At 39.8% G+C, this 22,325-nt stretch overlaps 1 protein-coding gene across 1 annotated transcript in view; it reads right to left on the reverse strand.

Annotated features, from left to right (window-relative positions):
* The window catches only part of LOC114063526 (netrin receptor UNC5C-like), a gene marked incomplete at its 3' end in the record, with an annotated part of 192,521 nt that overhangs the window by 60,736 nt on the left and 109,460 nt on the right, over positions 1–22,325 (reverse strand). The window lies entirely within an intron of this gene.

The following is a 22,325-nucleotide window of genomic DNA, read 5'->3' on the forward strand; positions in this document are numbered from 1 at the left end:
GGCATGATTGAGTGTTTCAGAGTCTTAAATGATTAAGGAGACAAAAAGACAGACAGTGACAAGCAGGAAAAAAAAAGATAAGAAATGGATTACTCTCCAAGAAAACAAAACTCCTCTAGAGACCCTGGGCCTTCAAGTTCATTTAAACATTAACGAACTTTACATTTCAAATCATATCTAGGAGGACAAGTGATAGGATTACACAGCTAAATCTATAAGCATTGATTTTGTCTCAGTCACAGATGCACACTGTGCAGCACTGGAATATCTGCTAAGAAGATAAGGTTATGACACACAGCAAATAGCATGCAGTCTGGGTTTAGATGTGTCTTTAAACAACCACACCCCCTCTCCCAAAAAATCCCCCCAAGTGTCACATTGTCTTAAAAATTAAATTATTCTAGAAGCAGGTGCAGGCCCTTCCTGACATTGGCATTTCATTTAGAGGTTGTTAAACAACCTGCATGGAACATTGTTGCCAGAAAACACGTATTTCAATTGATTATATGTAAAAATCACCATGTAGCTCTACACTTTAAAATCACCACATTGTTTTGTACAAAACAAGAGACTTGTGTATTTCAAGACACTTACTATGCTCCCAGCTCAAGCAATCCTATGAGTCAACAGTGCACTGTTAGTTTTAAAACAGTATGCTTATATCACTTAGATTCTTGGTTACTATGGAAAACATTATCTAGTTTCTTAAATGATGGAGCAGAGAACTAACAGAGCAGCTCAAGAGGTGCCATAACTCCCTTTCATCCTCCATACCTATCCCCCCAAAACAAGTCTTGTAAAGCCCTCAGTAAAAGTGGCAAATATGGGAAGAGGACAATGTTGGATAATTCCTATTTAACTGTCTTCCTTTCAGTCTCTATCTGCTTCGTCAACATAACCAAGAATTGCCATAGGCAATTAAGAGAATAAAGCAGGGAAGATGCTCTCCTAAAGATTTAGGGCTGCCAATTTAGAACTCAGTCTGAAAATCTCCAAAGGTGTTCTGCCAGATGACTCAAATTTAAACAAGTCCTGTTTTTATTTGAGCTACAAAGTCAAAGGAACTCCTACCACATTCATCTGGTCCATAAATTTTTGCCCTTTATCTGTACTAAAAACATGTACAAGTAGGTATTTTGATGCAGTTGACCAACACTTTTTTTTAGGATTTTTTCCCATTCTACAAGGAACTATGTGCCATATGGTAACATATCATTATGCTACATAATATCCCTCTAACAGAGAAGTGTTATCAGAAGAGAATTCTCCATGGTCCCTTTTATTTGGCTCTCTAGTGCTTGTCACTAAACACAAGCAGTACCTATAAAGCCCATACAGGGTACAGCGTGTATCAACCTCTGCTATATTACACAACTATGGTTTATCCAGCCCTGTTGAGAAAAGTTCAGTGCTATTTAATCACCAAACTTAATTTTCTATCAATCTTCTATCTTTTGGGACAAAGCAAATTTAAGAAAACTACCTTCTCATAGAAAATACTGGAATGCATTAGGAAGAGCTTGGGATCAAATGTTTTGGTTGTGAGTCTCCAACAGTATGTACTTTGTGTCACCTGTGCAGAGGGTTGTTAAGTGAGAGGACACTTGGAGAGCAGACAGAATGTGGTTCAGTCTTTTTCTGGCAAACCTGCTGCTGAAATCACAACCAGTTTGCATAATGTCGTCGTATTGTTTCCCCTAACCCTTCCTCCCTCTTCCTTTATGCCCATGGTGGTTTAGACCTGGAGGTCTGCCTCTCCCAGCTCCCTACTCCTGTCCCACCTGTGTGTTTGTTGGTTTCTGACCTTGAAATAAAGTGGTATTGATGGGGCCAGACGCTCTTCAGCGCAAAGTCACAGAGCAGCAACCTTCATGTCCAGATGCTGCAAGCCATCCAGTGCCCAAATTTACTGACCTAAAAACAGGCACTCGAAACGAACAGAACAAACAAATACTTTCTTTCCCCAGCACTGGGATAGGGAAAGTTAGATTTTTATTTAGCTCACACTTGATCTGTGGGCTTAGGTCTTTAATGTAAACCAAACACAACCTTTAGGTCCTGCTTGTAGAAAACACAGAACCAGACCTAGTGAAACATATGCTTATATATAACCTCAAAAATAGGTCATCTCTGCAAAGGAAGCAGGTGTCTATGTTAACATGTAGGCATATTTTTGTGTTTGTGTGGGAAGACAAGATTTAGGGTTTACATTTTTAACTCTAATTTTAGAGGGAAGGATTATTTTCGGTGTCTTTGCATACTCTGAACTGAAATTTTAAGCACCAAGTTCAAGGATCTTACTGAGCACCATGAGGTCTGACAGATGTATAATGCATGTGATGTGATCACATATGATCTTTGACAATCTAGAGTTATTTTAGCAAAATCTGAGTTGTGCGTAATATTGGACCTAGCATCATGAAGACAAAGTATCCAATATCCAAGATGCAGGAATTGATTCAAGAAAAAACTTAATGAAAATTATATAGATTTCCAAATTTTACTTGGAAAGGTCTCTCATAATTTTTACTGAATTTCTGATACACTAATACATACATCCAAGTGGAAATGGGCAGAAATTAAGATGGAATTTAAGATACGCATGGATTCTGCACAGACAATGACCCACATTTAGGTTAAGAATTAAATTAAAAACACTTTGCATACTTGAACCTGGACACCTTCCTAAAATTTACAGCTCTGGCTGTAGTGCTGCATTAAAGCATAGGGGAATCAATATCCAGAAGAAAAACTAGATTACCAAAGGAGGCAAAGCATTCCCAAAAGTCACTGGATCAGAAAATCCGAGTGGTAAGGACACCTGAGCTCACTGTCTCAAAAATGTTAGTAAACTTCATAATGCAAGATTTTAAAAATACAAGTGTGCATATGTACAGGCATAACAGGCTAAACTCTGCTTTCAATTTGGCCAGGTATAAATCTAAACCAGACCTATTGACTTCTGTAGAAATACACTGAATCTACATCACTGCAAATTAAACATTTTTTTAAACACAATTAATTCAGAAGATTTGTGCTTAGTGAAGAAAATACAGGATTAGGCAAGAAAGTATCTGACTTTGGAACTTTAAGACTTAGAGGAAAATTTCAAATGTCTGCAAAAAGTTGCTGATGAACACTGGAGACAGACGAATTCATCTCTGACCTCTGTAAGGTCCTAAACTAGCAATTTTCGAAATATGAATTATCTCTATTTTTGAAGAAATACTCTATTTCAAAAGAGTATTTCAATAGAGATTTCAAAAATCTCTATTTTTGAAAACATCCCAGCAGCTAAAACCCACAGTATTTCAGTGGTAGAACACTAAATTTAAGGTACAGGGAAAGGCTATGTAATCCATACAAAGACATGTAAGACAATTCAGGGAACGTTTCTATATGGACACTGTGTTTCCACCCCCACTCCTCCAACCCCCCGCCCCCGTCCCTTTTTCAGATAATGATGTTTGAGTGTGTCTTTGCCTGTAGGATTTTCCCAGTAGTTACAGAAGATAAGTGCTTCTGCACTGAGTAGAGATCATGTGCTTTATAAAAAAGAAATACATATATTAAAACCTGGATAATCCCAACCTCCATCCCTTGTAAAATCATAGTTCTACTTTGTGTTTTAAATCCCTCAGGAAGTTCAGATTAATGCCTCAACAGCACATGCATAACACTGTTTACTCTGCTTACAGGTCACTCTTTAAGCTACTCGAATACTCCAACATCTGGACAAGCCAAGCACCGATTAACCAGGTCAGCCCATGTACACACACTCTGTCTCATCCCTCTTTCTTTTACTAAATATTGGCATGATCCTTTTGCATGGCTGCACAGGCCCTGCAGAGTTTTCCTGATATCTGTCATCCTGCCACCTTGCATTAATGGATACAATGAGACTACGGATCAGCAAAGTATTCTACCATTTTCCCTATCTCCTCAGCCATTTAAAAAAATCAAAAAACCCTACAACACCTGATGCATAAAGAAAAACCAGCCAAGCACAGGTTTACTTGAATAAACATGCCAAGTGAATGTCCTCCTGGCAGCACTGTTTGACAGAGATCCTTTTGGCAACGGGATAAATAGCCACACTGCTGTTTGACTGGAAAATGACTCTCCTGTTTAGCCCTCCTTCATCAGCGCTTGGCTGCCTGCAAAACCAAGGGTGAGCAGCTCCTGCGGGGTGAGCTGCACGTGACAGGTTAGCTGTCAAATGCTCCCTTGTCCAAACTGTGCTGCCACTGCACACTTTCCACAAAGAAGGAACAATTTAACGTGGTGTCACGCCATCAGTCTTCCATCCCCTGGTACAGTTAGTTTGCAGGTATCAAACCTGACTAACTTACTAGGGGTATCCAGATGCTTCCTTGAACTGCTTGTCACATATTCTCCACAATTTCTATTCACTGTCTTGTCAGCAGAGCATGAGAATGATAAACACTGAGTGTAACATGCACGACAGAGCTGCTCTAAAACACAGTGTAGCATCCAAGCTGGGCTGCAGGTAGTTTGGTAATTAGACAATAAAAAGAAACCTAATGTAAAACCCCTACTACTTTGTCTGGTTCTTCCTTTGGAGATAGAGGGTGAAGACACAAAATTGTGACTTGGAAAAGAAGTATCTTTCATTTGCTAAATGTACTTTATTTAAACTTCCCCTGTAACTCATGGCTGTGTCCTCTTGTCCTATCGCTTGTTATCTGGGAGAAACGACTGACACCCACCTGTCTACAACATCATTTCAAGTACTTGTAGAACACCTTTAGAGCAAACAGGCAGTTGACAAATAAGATATAAGACATATTTTCTTATATACAAAAAAATGTGAAAAGTTAATATCTATACAGTTAGATTTATTACATCCATTTGAAATTATTCCATTAACTTCCATTAACTGTTCTGTTCATTTCTTAGCTTAATGTATTTATACAAAACATTACTATAAGCTCTTTGTTACCAACTTGAATTTTGATTACTTTTGATCACAACAAATACTAAAATAAAACAGAAAAAAAGGTCTCTCCAATTGCATACTGTTGTGCCTCCTTTCGCACAGCTACCTTTGCACAGCTTGGTAAGACAGCTACAAAAGTTCTCACCATGTCATGTAGGTGTAAAAAGCTCCATCAAGCAACACTTAAAAATAATAACCCTGACATAATGGCTTCATCTATAGCTGACCTAGCTCCAGACCCTACCCTGTACATGAAACCCATGGGTTTGCAGTCACAGCCCCTGGCTGGCAAAGCTCTGTGACTCAGAATGAGTGGCAGTGGCATTAGGATCATAAAGAGGGTTGGTTTTTCAAGCATGCCCTCAAACCACTTTTTTATCTGCTGTATTTTGCTCATTTGTATTTTCAGTATTTTGACAGTTGGACTACCTACATCTCTTGTAAAACTTCAGGGTGTCTGAGATCAATGGTTGAGATCTATCAAATACATAAGAAATCTGCCAATGATGACAAGGTAGTTCAACAGCTGATCAAAACTCACTTAAGTCCTGCCTCACTCTACTATGGGTACAAAAACAGTGCCAATACTCATTACTCAGTAAGCAAACACAAATACTTTTTAAGGAAGATGGAATACTGTTGGTGACCTACTTTTAAATAAACATGGCAAGCCTTCCTCATGATGTTACCTAAAAGCATGCTCTGAGAAACAAGCACCCCGGTAAATATCAGATTTAGAAGGAGAAAAATAATAAAATAGCAAAAGCCATCAGTGCTGAACCATTGGGTTTGTCTTTTTTCAAATGTGCAATTGTATTACATAATACTGTTGTGCAATGATTTTGTAGCTATAAAAACCACTTCTTGATTAAAAGCTCAATGAAGTATTCATTATAGTATTTTAGTGGATTAGTTACATAAATCCAGGTTTCAACCAGACTTCTGCTGTATAATACTCTGGCAATCTCAGCAAACCACACACTGTATCAGTGCAGACTAGACGTGTTTAAAGTGCTGGTTCTGTTTATCTGCAGCTGCCTTTGTACCCTTGCTAGAAGCACCAGCCAACCAAGCCGGGCTTTGGCAATTCCTGGCTTCCACCTCCGTCCTTGCCAACTTGACAAACCATCTCCCAGCCCAAGAGTAGCGCACACTTCACCTGCACACATGCACTGTTTCCCTCTCCTCCTGATGTTAAGCTGATCCCCTTGACCGGGGCATGGTATCGGACAGATAGCCAGCTGAAGAGACAAAAAAAAATCAGTCTGGCCTGGGACTGGAGGAAATCCCAAGAAAAAACTCAGTGATTGGTTAAGAAGGAAGATAAGGAATATTAACAGGCAGTGTGAGGAGCTTTGTGCTGCTGGTACTCATTTCTAGGGCCCCTGGCGACAAAGAAAGGTCTTTCCTCTTTTCCGCTTGTCCATCTGGCAGCTTCTGCAAGCACTAAAAATTCATGCCCAATTTTTTTAATGTATTAATTCCCTTTAGTTATTAAATTACATCTTAAAATGCAACATATGGGGAGCAATCTGCAGATGGGAGGGTGAGGAGAGCACAGTATTTTACTCGGTCCATGTGCTTAATGGAGTTCAAGAAGAGAGCGATATTTTGCATCTGGGATAGGAGGACACAAGAGTAAGCTGTATTTTAAACCTGTCACTTTAGGATGCATCAACACAGGAGTGAATAAATTTCAAAATAACAGCAACAGAGAAATTTAATGCTGTGCCCCTCAAGCTGCTGAGTTAGAGGACACTTCATCACACTGAAATATATACAAATAGAAATACAGAACATATGCCACTATCACAGCAGAATTTTATTTTGCCAGAGCTGGTAGTTCCAGCTCACTTTTTGGGCAGCACAGTGGCTTTACTTATTTAAGTGGTCCATCACCAATTCCACCAAGAGTCACTAAAACTCACCCCAAGAAAGTGGTTCCCTCACAGCTGCTGGATCAGCTACTAGAACAATCCTGTTAGCAAGTCTTTGACCTGTTTGAGCAGTGGTATTGGAAAAGCAGGTTTTTAAGATGAAGAAAACCACAGTATGTGGTTGAATTGGCGGCAGGAGGGAACAAAAGAAGAAAACCAAAATGTCACCGGTCCTATAATGGGAAAACCAGAGTTTGGATATGAAGTAATGGTGAATGACACCTTCATCATGAGCTCTGCTCCTGTTCCGCACCTTCTGCACACTCTCCATACCAGAGAGGTTTAATTACAAAGATGAGCAAGTCCTGTACAAAGGCACTGGATGCTCCACGAAAGCACACTTCACTGGCAGCTGTTGATAACAGAAATTTCATTTTCAGCAGACTGAAGTCTTCCAATTTTGCAGGGAAGTAGCTAAAAAACTGAAAACAGATGTTGCAAAGCCTGATAAGGGAGGAAGGTTGCTGTCTTTCTCTTGAGCAAAGACAAACTGACAGACATGTTTTAGGGTGCGTGGGAGCAAAAAATATGCGGTACTGTGGCACTGTAAGCTCTCACTGATCTAAGGGAGTGTAAATCCCACCCTGGAACACTGGACCATCTCTTCTGTTGCACTGCATTGCAGTCAGAGTGGTGTCGGGGAGAACTATCATTCCCATTATTCATCTCCTTCACTTTGACCATCCCTAGGCACGTGTGGGTGTTTATGGCCAGCCCTTTGAGGTCATCTCAGGTTATCCACCTTGTGTCACTCCAGCATGCCACCAAGTGAACAGGCCCTGGCCAACTTTAAACTGGGCAGATTAGAGAAATTACCTGCCTTAACCAACACTGCCCTTCCCCATGAAGACTCTGCTCTGAAAACCTCTACATCAAAGCTTTCACTAACTTTTACCACCAATATTATTGAATAAGTGGATCTTTTGGCAGACTCAGATGAACTGCTAGAGCTGCTAAGAGGACAAAAAGGAAGTACAGACCTGAAATACCTAATTTTAAAGACAGAAAAATGGTAGATGGATATACTAATCACTTGAATTTAAGAAAACAAAAGCAAGCTACTGCGAATATTATTGGTCTAGAAAAAGCAACCACATAGCACCACCCCTAACATGCCACAGGAAGAATGGTAACCATGAGCACTGCATCAGCTCACTATCAGGATAATGCTGGAGAAAAGCTACAGGGGTAGCATTCACCAAAATCTGCCTGGTTTAGAAGAGAAAAACTTGAGCACCCATGATGCTTTTTAGAAAACAGCAATGAAATCGTTAAAACCTCAAACTGACAGTCCTAAATCCCTTTATCAGTATGGAGGAATAATCACAACTGGAAGCTATATCCTTTTCAACCTTCTCTTTCTGCCTGTGTTTATCAAGAATAGATAGCTAAAAACATCCTGAGAGCCAAGGAGAGTTGCTAGACCTATTCAATAGCCAAACCCACTGTTGAGCCCCTCTCGCCAAGCGTGACTTAATATTTCCTGGCAGAACCATCTTTAGGGATATCCTTTCACACATGAGGACACAAAACATGTCTGTAGCTCTGGACAGACTCTATGCACCCTTTCCCAACCTCTTTTTTCCCCCCATCATCTGTTCTTTTTTCCCCCTTAGTTTTCTTCCCCTATCCAATATAATTTATTACTATTTTAGGGAAGTAACAGCTTGAGATTATTAAAAAGGTGAAGATTTAAGATCAGATGGTATTGAAAAATAATAATGAGAAATACTAACAGAAGGGGGAAGCAATTGGAAGAATTACTTGTTGAAGTTATTTAGTTGGCTAAGTATAAACATGTGGGATGTTTACTGCACAGACTATCTTTTGTTCACATTCCTGCTGGTTTTTTGGTTTTTTGTTTGTTTGTTTGTTTGTTTGTTTTTTTAAATCTTAACTGAAGGTTGTGCCATTCCTCCTTACTCCCATTCCACTCACTGGTATGGGACATATACCAGACCCTCAGACTAAGGAAGTGGTTGAAGGAAGCTCATGTAAATGATACACTGAGGGCTTTTTTCTTTATTTTTTTTTTTTAACTTTGAATGAAAAGCTTTCTGTTGCACAGTCCATCCCTGAATTCAATTTTAGCTCTTACCATACATAGTTTCCCTGGTCAGAACACAACTGCATTCTCAATATCACCATTTGGATAATGGTGCTACTGGGTCTTAAACAGAAAACATGTAAAAAATTGGTTTGAAAACCCTCTTCAATAGATCATCATCTTATTGCTTTACAAATGAAGCACTTGCTCTAGTTTGTAATACGATTAAGCACATTTTTTCAAGTAGTTAAGCACACTCACCTCCCATCTTGCAGAAAGCTATGCCTTTTCATAGCAACAATCCTCAACAAGTGCTGAGGAAACCAAGGGATCACTATAAAGTCTAATATGTTGTCCTGTCTCATCTATTTATTAACACTGGGCAGAAGAAACAAATCTGTCTCTGTCACTTATATTAGGTCATAACCATTTTCATTTAGATTTGATGAAACAGAAGCAACAAAAGTCAGTTTAACTGACCCTGTGTTTCATATAAAGGCCATTGCATGTTGCAAATAATACACGTCATATCATCAAGTATCCAAATCTACTGCAATCTGTGCTATACTTGCTGTGAAGTTAGTAGACAGTCAGTCACTAATGTCAGAAAAGTACAACCCTTCAGATGGTGTAAAGATGAAAAGAGTGCTTGAACTCTTTTGCCACCAAAATCTAGTTCACTAATTTTTCCTTCCCAAGAACCACAATATGGGGTTTCTGCTGAACCCACATTGCTGTGCTTGAATGCTGCCAGTTTGCTTTTCAAGAAGGGATTTTTTTACCACAGTTGCTATTCAAGTTATAGCATATTTTTTTTTTTTTTTAAATCTCACCAATAAATTTGAGCTGGTTTCCTTAGAGGACCTAAGAAAACTATTCAAAACAGAAGTCCACCCTGGAGAAGGCCAGAAAGAGAATCAAAATGAGCATCAGCAAGAGCAACTTTGTTCCCAGTGGAAGTAAGAGCTCTTCTCTTATAAAATCTGCCTTCAAGTCCATTACTGTATTTCCCATCCTACCCTGTCCTAGACTCTGTCAGAAAGTTATGGATGGGTCTGTGATAACAAAATAAGTTTAAGGTCTTCAAGGAACAAAGGTGGTAGAGAAACTGACATCAATATTGCTTTAACTGGCACCTGACTTTACAGGAAATTTCATTTCGAAAAAGCATATCTGTAAGTTATGAAGACATTTACTTGAGATCAGTACCATGAATGCTATTTTTCTAAACAGCCATGAGATGAAAAGGTTCCATTTGCCCTCTTCATGGCCAACATATGCTAAGTGAACACCTATTACATTGAAATGTTACAGTAACTCCTCTCTTAACCTTGAGAAGATCCTAGAACCGGTTTATAAGAACAGCCAAAAGAAGAATAATTTAAAACTCTGAAGGTCAGTGTTTTAACAAAATCTGCATTTAAAAACATTTTCTCCCTCTCAAATTCGTTAGAGGTCACATTTTTTTCTAGATGTTCCAGTGGACGATCTTTTTGATGCTCTTCCATGTATTTTTATTGGCAATTATTTCATCTGGCATCCTTTTCTAATCCATTACCTTTAGACTTTTTAGCAGTAAATAGGTCATAAGCTTATAGCTGGCACATGCACCTTTCTAAATGTGTTCCACATAACTGTATTTTTCTATGTCATGTTTATTTCAGTTTCAGGACTCAAAGTAGAGCTTTTCTGATGTTTTATTATGGACAGCTGTTCTGTAAATTACAAAGGATTTTATGGACTATGAGAAGTGATTCACAGGCAATCTGCTTTCTTAAGATAACTTACTAAAGGTCTTTCCTCTAGGCCTTGAGGCTTGCAGGAAGACTTTTGAATTTAAATAAGATTAAAGTTATGATAATAGTGTCCCATTATGAAACCTGTTCCTGGTAAGTTATACCGAGAAGCGGGACTAAAGCTATATGTCTTTGTTTAAGATAAAGGCTTCTTTGGGGTTTTTTTTGCCTTTCAACTTATACGTCACATAGCTAATAAGAGCGATATGATACAACAAATAAAAACACTGTATCACCCCTCTCTAGAAGCATCATTTATTTATTTGTTGAAAAATAGTTACTGGCATTTGGTCGATTTTTCCTTTAAGTCAGTAATCGGTATTTGAAACTGTGATCAATGCCAGTTGCCAAAGATGCAATTACTTAACAAACCGAAGGGTTTTTTACTTAATATTCAGAATAATATTTAGAATGAATATTTTTCATGCTTCTTTCATAGCCAGAAAACTGGAAATTACTTTCTTAAAGACAGAAAAAAATCTAAACCACAAAAAGAACCAAGATATTCTTTTAACCTCCATGCTTTCTGCCCTTACTCCTGCCCCACAAAAGGAATGCTGATACTGTCAGCAAAGAGATGATAGGGAATGGTCCAACATGACAGTGTCTCTTAGGCTGCCACAAGGAAACCTCTTTTGTATCACTTAACAAAACCAAACCCAGTGACTTTTAATTTGATAAAAATTCGGTGCCTTTTGATCACTAACAAAACCCCGAAGTTTCTGTTTACCATACCTGCCACTTCAGAGCCAAAGCAATACCTTCAAAAGGCAATCAGCCCCGGATCTGCAGTCAGTAAGTCATTAGGTTATCCCTGGAGCCTCTTTGATTGTACAACAAAAGCTCCAGAGTGGTGAAGAATTACTGCAATTATTGGGAAGTTAAGCTTCCAAATACGCAGAGACCTCAGGATCTTGCCCTTTGGTACTTTTACTGCACATCTGCAGTGAAACAGCCTTGGTGGAAGAATGTGCATGTATGTGTTGAGATGGGAGAGATGCTGAACTTTCCTCAGATGGAGGAAAGATGGAACAGTGATCTCACCCAGAATGGCAAGCCCTTTGTGTCCGGCATAAGCATACAGTGTAAATTAATAGCTATTTTTCACAGTTGCTTCAGTGCATCCCATCCTACACGCTTTCTATCTCTAAAGGCTCAAATGCCACTGCTCCAGAGGAGTTTAAAGCCAGAGCAAGATGCTCCTCAAGTTTACTTGCACGTGACTCACAAGGAAAGACAGAAATACTCAGTTATGACTCCTGCAAGAGAGATCTTTTTTAAATCGATGATTATATCTTTACACTATTTTTATCTGCTGTGAAAATAAACCTGCTGAGCCGAGAGTGAGGAACTGGGAGTGCACTGTGCGCACACAGTTAAAAGCAACCGCATGGCACTGGGAACCCTGAAGAAACAAAAAATAGAATAAGAACCAAAAAATAACCTCACTCTCCTCCATTCGCAACACCTAAAACAACAGTCTGTGAAAATGGTTTCATTAAAAAATAACAAGCACATGCTCACCAGGGGATAGATCAGGGCAAACCGAATAAAAAATTCTTCAATCATTGCTGAAGTAGGTCAACCAGAATTAATTCAAAGGGCAAACATTCAAACTGAGCCTGCCACCCCTCCATCTCACCCCACCTCCCCGCAGCATGTCTTTCTGCCTGCCCTTTGACAAGGCCAGGTGGAGACCCAGACTGACTTATTACTTCACTTTGTACAATGCACTCGCTGCAGTGGGTCTCTTTCTCTCCTCACTGTAAACTGATAGGACACAGATTTCCTCTGGACTTACAGCAGTGCGAAACAGAACACAGCAGAGCCTGATGTTATCTGGGAACACAAAACACTGAGCAGTGTGCCTCCCCAGCTCAGAAGACCAGTCCTATGGGCACCTTCCTTGTGCAAATTTCTGCCAAAGAGGCATTCATGCTGGCCTAGAAGCCAGAAAAATGTACAGAAAGTAAACACCAGGAGATAGGAGCCAGACAAAGAAGTCTATGCAGTAGCCGTCTGCAAACCAAAAAAAAAAAAAAAAAACTGGGCTGCCCAGCCAGGATCCACATCCTGCTGCCAGGACAGTGCCCTGGGACGCGACATCTTAGCTGAGCACATCAGGGCATCGTTCTGTTGAGCTCTCCTTCTGTTGGCATGAACTAGCTCTGATGTAGTGTATACTATTAATTGACTCAATGGCTTTCAGCTATAAGAGTTTTACATGCAGAAAAGCTGTTCTAGCTCTAGATGTTCTTCAAAACTTATTTGTCTTTCAGCAATGGATTTTATGAATCGTTATTATTTGGCTTTAAATCCCCTCTCTCTTCTCCCAGGTGAGCTGTCATTTCATTTACAGTAGGAGAGAATAATTCAGGCCATCATGAAAGAAAAGTTTGTTTTTTTTTTTTTTCCCCTTAGCAGACACTAATAAAATACATTAACTTCCCCTTCTCCACCCCATCAGCCTTTTCAAACCTAACCTTATGATTGAGCTTTGAAATGCAGGCGGGAAAGGTTAACTCGGGGGGGTGCAGTCTCTTAACTGTTTTATTCAACATCCCATCTAATGAAACAGCTGTCACACTTTCCCTCTTTTCCCTCTCACCGCCCTAAAAAGCCAATTAACCCTATCCCTAGAAGGATTCTAGGGATAGAATCATTCATCCTGACGATATGATGAAGATGCGTCACTTTTCCTTCACTGCCAGCGATGACACAGCCAGATCAGAGGTGAGCGTGTTACACTGTGCCTGGATTTCCAGCCTGTGGAGGTCACTGGCCCAGGTGGAAAGGAGTTGCAGCATTTTGGGCAACAACCAGTCTCCCCCCAAGCATGAAAGCTGCTGCTTTGCCATCTCTGAAAATATCAGTCAGCCATTTTAGTCAAGAGGCAAGAGAAATGACATGAAGCTTTGGTGTACTTGGCGCTTCTCCCGGAAAGCACTTAAGGGAACTGGGATGCTTATAATACCTGTTTCAGATCACCTGTAAGATGAATACAACCAAGCTTAAAAAAGTTACAGGCTTTCTTCTTTCAGACAGAGATCCCTCCTTATACATACCACTTAAATCACAAAAGCTGGATTCTACTTCTACTGGTATCAATATGGATTTTGTCCTTGATTTTAGTGAGAGCTTCATCCACTCCTAAGAGAAAATCAATGCCCTATAAAGCAGCGCAGACATGAGATTGGGTTGCTAGTGGCCCTCCGCCGGGAGACAGTTTGGGGCCGCAGTTTCTGCCGCACTCTTTTGTGAAGCCAACATCAACAGATAAGGGAGCAATTCCACACCGTCTCCTGTGCTGTGGCTATGTGCAACCTTCCAGTGTATAATTTCCAAGGGACACATTTAAAAACCTGACTGGGTTACTCAAAACACAAGACTGAAAAAAGTCTGCCAGTGTTCGCCTTACAAACAGACCCCTCATAACCAGCCTTTTCCTCCTGTTCCTGCCAAGAGCATCGCCTGCCCTGCAGTAGGCGAGCAGAGCCACAGCATGTGTCCCATAAGGGCACAGCACTGCACTCCTCTGCCCTGCCCTGTCAAGGGAGGTAGAAACTTCAGTGGCCGCACCACTCACATCTCTCACATCGTTGTGCATTACAGATGCAGTCATGCCGGTGCAATACAGAGCTTGCAGAGCCCCCAGCTAAATTCAGCACTTAGGATAAGTGGAGTCAAACTTTGTGCTCAGGAAATAATGACTGACATTATGGTACACATCGACTATCCAAGACTGATCTTGAGGGAATAGAGGACGTATTTAAATGAGTTCATCTGTGCAAGGCAAGGAGGGCAGATCACTTTATTGTGCTATTACAAAATGATTATTATCAAAAACATTATCCTAAACTCTCATTTATATTTAAGAGCAATTTTACTATTAATTGACTGGGCTCCCCTTACTCCATAATTCAGCATGTCCAATACTGTTTCAGTTTCATGAAACTGGCATCTTTATTACAGCCTTGGGCTACAATTTTCCAACAAGAATTGTCTAAATGTAGGGGTTTTTTCCTCTTCCTGTGTAAAATGCTACTCTCTATTACCTGTGAGTGAGTTCCCAGGAGACAGGAGAGGAATTTGTACTACAGGGTATCTGTAAATTGAGACAAAAGTGTCTATCGCCCCTCCAACCCTGAAAACAACGAGGACAACAATTTGACATTTTTCTCTCATTTCTGGCATCTTGATTTCTTTCCTACATTGCTCTCTTTTAAAGAGACTTCATAGCATCTCATGTCTATCAAAGAGTCCGTTCCTTTTGTTCCTGCAATTTAAACCCACAAAGTCATTTTGGCATGCTGTATAATCCGTGTCCTTGTTGAGATCTCTATTTGGAGACAAGACGACACATTAATTTAAAACAGAAGAATGGAACTATTACCCTTTTGTACTCTGATTTCTTTTGCCAGTTACATGTATCTCAAAGACTTTACTTCACTTTTAAAACACACATGAACGAAGCATCTGGACTTTGTCTTAATGGGATAAAGTTTGGTCTACACTTTTTCAGTGGAATTATCTGTATAATTGGCAGCAATGATTTCAGAAGTAAACCCTTTTTCTGCCAACAGCACACTCCATGAGGAAATGAGGGAGCTGGGGAACCAGGTTTTCTTTCTGAGGAAAAGTTGGCTTTTGCCTAATTAGAAGAAAAATCAGAGCAGAAGAAAGTCCCATTCTGCTGACCTCTCAAATTCTCCAAACACTGTGGAATAAAACACATTCTCTTTTGAAATTCCAGACTGTGAGATATTTGGATTTAGAGATGAGCTTTGCAATGTCAGGCATGAAGCCCTCCTTCCTGCTCCTTTAGGATGCCTAAATACAAAATTCTTGGCAAACATTATAAGCTAATACTTTATCCCCACTGCACTGAATTATCAATTCAGCTCTTAAAACAAGCAGACTTCCTATTCAGCTGAATGCTGAGAATTTGGAAGAGATGCCCATAAATCTTTTGTGGAAAGTCCAGCCTTTTGATCCCACGGAGGAAACCAGATCTCAGTCTGCTTTTTAAAAAACAGTCTCTAGATGTTTTCTTTGCAAAGTTAGGCTTGAAAAAGTCAGTGATGCAGAATTCTTGCTGGAAGTGAAAGGAGTACAAGTAGGACTTTATTGCTACCCTGAGTAGAGAAGATAAAGCAGACTTTTCCCCTATCACATACTTAGAAGTAAAATGGATCTATTAGTTTGGGGTTTATAGCAAGTGCCTCCTTTAGAAACGTTCTCCAAATCATTAGTTACAGCCCTTGCATAGGAAGGGAGACAAATCGATTTCATAGCATTGCTTTGAGTCTCCATTGCTGAAGCTCTTTTCACACTTCTACCTACAATTCTTCTCATCTTTGGTGAGCTTTCCCTCATTCTTTTCTTTGCTATCTTTTTCTTTCTTTGTCAGAATAAAATGAGCAAAAGTGAATCCCTTAATGAAGGTGAAAAGGCAACATTATCTCCTCCCTGACAAAGTGCAACATTTCAGCAATCCACTCATCATCTTTTTCTGCCACACAGATATCTTCAGCTGTCTTTCTCTTCAGTGCTGCTTGGCTCAGTAAGGTTAATTATGCTCACTACACATTTGTGCTGGGATAGGAAAGGGAAGCTGCCCACATGCCTGAACCAAGCTAAGTGACATACTGCATAAACACTCCGGGAGACACAGTCACAGCTACCATTACTATTCAAGCAAAGAAAAGTCAGGCCATGCTTTTACCCACTTCAGACACACAGATGACATGTGATGCTCATCCTCATTCCTTCCAGCCACAGGGCTGAATTTATTCTAGAAGACCTTTGGTTCGTTCTAATGTAAGGGGGACAGGTAACCGTCCATCCATTTATCTCCCCTAGAGGTGGCTGAATTTAATCCAAAATGAGTGCTTACCAAGTTGATCTTCGCATGCATTCCATTGCACCTGGCTATACTGAAGTACACTGCTCAAGTTTCCAGCTTTCTTGAGAATTTTTAATGCACTGTGTAGCTGCATAAACAAGTTGTGCCAGCAGTCACCTCTTTCCTCCAACTCTTACCCTAAATGTCTTTAATGACACTCACTCTAGGTTTGAACCCTGTGGCTACATATTAAGAATCTCTTTTTGTGCTGAGGCAGATATCAGTCCCTATATTCTTTTTTCCTATCTGTACTCTAGATAATCTAATTCCCTCTCCTAATCTCTTAAAAGATCTAACTTTACTTTTATCCCCTTGTTAAGAAATTTCATTAACAGACTTTGTAAAAAGAACTCTATAATGAGAGATTTGAAAAAAAAAAAGTTATATCCATGTTCTAATGATGCAGGGGTTTTTTTTCTGTATTGTTTTACATATTTTTGTTAAGCTAGTCAAACACTGTAGGACATCAAAAGTAATAGTATGTTAATTTATTAAAACCAAATACATCTATTTTCCTACAATGAAGATTAAATTCAGTGGCTACAATATAACTCTTGCTGCTATTCTTGTCTATTAAAAAGTCTTTTCAATTGGCAACTATTTTCCTTTAATAGATGAGGTTGTTTTCAGTGATAATCTAGACATATTTTTATAGTAATTCTCTTTTTTTGAAATCTCATATGAATGCCATCTGGTCCCAGTGATTTATTGACATTTAATTTCCTGAGTTTTTCCATTTCACACACATGAATACATATATATGGATATATATATATAGAAAGAGAGAAATTTTTTTTCAATATCTGTCAAAGGGAGCACTGCATCCTTACTCTCTGGAATTCCCCTGCTCCAAATTTATTCATCATTCTCAGTAGCAAAGACCAAGGAAAAAAATTACTGAAAAGCTACACAGATCTTCCCAATTCTCATTAAATGGGTGCTGATGAGTGTACAATAGATTACAGTATAGCTTACAAATAGATCTTAAGATCAATTTCCATCTTTAACACAGATTTTCAGGCTGAGGTCAATTATGTATCTTGTAATGCAATTTTTCTTCTTTTGCTTTAGATGATAGGCCCAATGCAATAAGAAGTCAAAAATACTTTTATATATTCTGCATATGTGCGAACACATAGATAGAAATCCCGCAGTCTTTTTCGGTACTGTGTCTTCCTACTAATGCTAGACAACATGAAAGTCACTTTCATTACAGTATTAATTACTTATGCATATTTTATTACATAGTATGAATTAATTATACTGCCATCACCATACAAAGGGCTTAAATCACTTGCCTAAATGTAGACACCTAATGTAATTTGAGATGCTCTCTCTTATAACCCATGCCTCCACTGGGTTAGCAAGAGTTAATAACTTAGGGGGAAAATACTTTTAATTTGTTCTACATCATATTTTGAATATATTTTTCAAAGCAGCAAGATTTAACCATTAAAAGGGAGATGATTAGAAAGGAAACTTTCTGGATGTATTCAATAGACCAAAGCAGAAGCTTAGGGCTTTGTTGGTTTTATTTCCTCTGTTACCAACACATGCAATAAATGGGCCTCATCGGAAGAAGTCTTTACACCAGAAAAAAGCTGAACTGTTTCTGTCTCTGGAATTTAATTCACAAAATGGGATGTTCACCACCACCCCCTGCCATATGTTACAGTAAATCTGAACTAGATAATGTAAGTGGTCTTCACTGAGGTGCTGGCTCCAGACCCTTCATGAGACCCTTTGAAAAGGCAGGAGGTGAGAAAAGTATTTTAAAAAGAACTCTGAAGTTATTACACCTTCATTTACACAGATTCACACATGTCTCTCTGACATAAATATCACACCCTTATCCTTAGAAAAATGACACTGGAACATGACCTAATTCCAGTATACATTAGCACTTATAGGGAATTTTCATGTGTCTATCAAACCCTCACAACTCACTTTGATGTATGTATTTTACCTTACTTAAGGCTAGAATTTGCCAGATTTTTAGGTCTTTGTAATTTGATTCATTTCCCATTTGGCGACTCTGGTGATGCCAGGAGACATAGGCATGAGCACAGGACTCCTGATATAAGTCATAATTAGTGCCCCAAACCAAGAAGCAGATTTCTGGAAGGAACGGCTGGAGTGAAGGACTAAAATGAAACCTTCAAAATAACTCTGCTGTGAAAGTCATACTGCAGACAGTTTTTTAATGAGATTGCTAAGTTGAATTAATTTTCAACTGTTATCTTACTTTGATCTCAAATAACAAGTGGTCATCAAGATAAATGCTGCTCATGCTTTAAATTACATAATGATGCTATTAGGAAAACCTGAGGGATTAAAAACTAGCCTATTTATTCCCACAAACAGTCCCATTGAGGTTCATGAGAACAAGGGGGTGTATAAATTAACCAACACTATCTGAGGGGGAAAAAAAATTTCCAAAGTTCATTCTTCATCATAGCTGCTGTTTCCCTTTTTTTTTTTTTTTTTTTTTAATTCAGCTAAACCAGTAAGAAACATTCCATACTACTTACAGTTTCTATTAGGATCAAGATCTTAACTCATAGGCACTGTACGAACTTCTTTGTGAATATAAAGCACGGCTAAACTGGTTCTCAGAAGCACAAGTCAGTGTTTGCTCAAAAAGTACCTTCTATCCTCTCCTGTCACGGTGCTCCTTTGCACTGGCAGCTCAGGATTGCTTCATCTCTGCCTGTACAAGGAGCTTCCATGAGGAACCGGCATTTGCTGCTGGCTTATGGCTCTTGCTGTGCTCCTATGCACTGTTTTTACTCTAAGGAAGGTTTGGGATGTCATCAAGGTGCCCTCCCAAATCTCAGACCTGATCAGTACTTCTAAAGCTTAGCTGCATCCAATTAAACCTACCCAGAAACCAGCAGAACAAATTAAAAGCGCACGTAGTTTTTAGAGCATAATGTGGCTTCCTTATAAGAGCAGTAACTTTAAATGGTGCGCTTCCTCAACAAATTACCTTTAAACTCCAGTGTTAATATCACGACATTTATTTTTAAGCATGCTAAAAGCAAGTGCCCTGCTATGTTCAGTAACACAGCGCAGGAGAGCTGAGAGGTGCCACCAAAGCCAGGAGAGCTTCACAGCTAAACCCGACCAGAATGCAGCAGTGCCAGCCATGGCTATGGGCCCGGAAAGGAGTATTTTAGGAATTCAGTGCCCGCACTGTTAACAGCAGTAGGGACTGCAGCCTTGGCAGATGGCTGACAACCACTGCCTTAGCAAGCACCGCGGCATCTCTGATCTCCCGGTTCAAGGCGGTGCTTAACACGCTGTGTCAGCTGGCTGTGCAGTTATGCTAACGCGACTCATCTGGGGTCCCAGTGGAGATAAACTATGTTAGCCAATTGCAGTAATTTTTCTGTTGTAGACAGGGGCTGATTATCTGCAGTGATCATTACTGCAAGGTACTGAGATTCCCAGCGAAGCACCTGTATTAAATAACACATTGTCTGTGTCAAAGGTAGAAAGAGAACTGAAGGAACTAATCTTGCTGTGGGTAAACTTTTAAACCACTTTGATTCATTTGATTTCAAACACTTCCACCTAGACTCTGCATAAATTCTAACAATGGAAACTTGCAAAAGAAATACTACTTGCAAATGGAAATACTACAAACAAATATCAACAAAATCTAAAAATTCTTAGAGAGCAAGATTCTCAAGCAAATCTCCTGCCTCACTGAGAGAGCAAAGCACCTGTTTTGCAATGGTAGCAATTGCCAGTACTGCCAGTACAGCTGTGCTTAGAAGTCTAGATGCTAAACTGAACTGGTAAGTTAAATCAGCCTAACACACCAAAAGTGTCTTTTCACCAAGGTGCAGTGCCATATGAAAGTGGCACAAATGAAAGGAGTATCATGCACATGCTGTTTCTGGGGTGAAGATTTCTGAGGAAAAAAAAGATTTCTGGGGAAAGAAAGGAATGACTTCACAAGTAATAAAAGACCAGCTTTCTTCAATGTTTGTAAAGCAATCTGAGAGAACACCAGAGACTCTTTTGTGTTTATGTTTCAAAGCACCACCATCCCCATCTGCCTCTCCAAAGCAGGCTATTTAGATTAACAGAAAAATTTATATAGTAGGAAATATATAACACATCTTCACTTCTCTCTATATGTCAAAAGGTAATGCAGAACATCCATATTAGAAAAGAAAGACATTAGTTAATAAGGCTTAAGTAAGACACCTGGAGACCCACATCACCCTTGGGACACAGAAAACACGGCTGGTTACATAAAGACAAGGTGAGAATTACAAACTGCCCTCTTTGGGGATTTTGCAGCTGAATGTTTGGGATCAGGAACTGAATAGGGGAAGAATTTCAAGTCAAGATAAGCTACTTATTGGTGTCTTAAGACTTTCCCGTCCCCCTAATGTTAATGTCACAAAGAGAGAACTCCCACCTAGCACAGAGCCATTTAATGTAATGAGCAGCATCATGGATGTATTTGCTCTCTCAGCCTCAGTGATGTTCCACACTGACAGTGCCCAACAGCTGCCTGTGCAGTGCCTGACATGAGGCTGAAAAACTCTGGCCACTTTTCACTGTGCAGACCTCAAAACTTCAGCTAGACTATGGCATCTGCTATCCTTAATGGCTGCATTGCCAGGGGAGCCAAAGCCTGAAACTAAACCAAGTAGCAAGTTAAAAAAACCCAAAAAACCAAAAAACCCACCACCACCACAATAAAAACAAAAGAAAAAAGAGCATTTTAGCAAAATGGCATGATTTCCAAGCACTGCTGATGTTTAAGTGACTGTGCATTGCCAAATGTTTTGGCAGAGTCAGAAGCCCATGGAAAAGGTCCCCTCCCTAAGGGCAGAAAGTATAGGGAGGGAAGTGGGAGCAGCACTGCCAAGCTAAGACAAAAGCCAGCTCCAGGCAGGAAAGTGGGTATCAAGTACACTAAGCACTACATAGCTGGCAGATCAGAGGTACAGACCACCCAAATGGGCTCTTTTTTTGACCTTCTTCTACTTGCCCCCTCTAGGGCTGTCTCTGCCCAGGGGAGAGCTGCCAGTCACAATCCTCTCCTGCCTCCCCTGGGCCCACTAATGGTCTGCAGCTACGGCAATAATGTGATTTGTCAGGAAAGGGACAAATGCTGCAATAACAATGATCACCAAAACTCCAGCAATGGCACACGGTAATTGTCCCTGCAAGACACTCTGACTATAGCTAAGCTGGGGAAAGCCAGAGAAAGACATTATTTGCCTGTCCTTTATTGAAAATTTCAAGAAAACCAAATGTTGCTGCCCCTAGAGACTTCAGCAAGGAAACTAAGTGACAGGGAAGATAAATGATTCCTACTGCCAGTGACATACCACACACAGAAACAGAGAGAATATTTTCATAACTTTGTGCTTTAAATGCCTTTATTAGAGAAACAAGATTTATGCTTCTGGCTCTGAGGGAGGGCAAGAGAAACTTAAACTGTACAAGTAGTTGTGTACACATGGATGCCTGTATGTGCAGATCACATCAGGCACAAGGAAGGGAAGAGGATTAAAGATAATCTGCCTCTGAACGGAAAGGCCTTCCCTGCTGTTCTAAATTTTCCTGACTTTTGTTCTTGTTAGAACTCCTTAAAGTAAAGCAAGGTACAATGCAATATGCTATGATCAAAGTCATAGCCTCAAAGAGGAGC

The sequence above is a fragment of the Empidonax traillii genome, unplaced genomic scaffold (assembly GCF_003031625.1).
Source record: "Empidonax traillii isolate 1590-97213 ecotype Southwest subspecies unplaced genomic scaffold, ASM303162v1 scaffold473:size728705, whole genome shotgun sequence".
In the NCBI taxonomy this organism is placed as follows: Eukaryota; Metazoa; Chordata; class Aves; order Passeriformes; family Tyrannidae; genus Empidonax; species Empidonax traillii.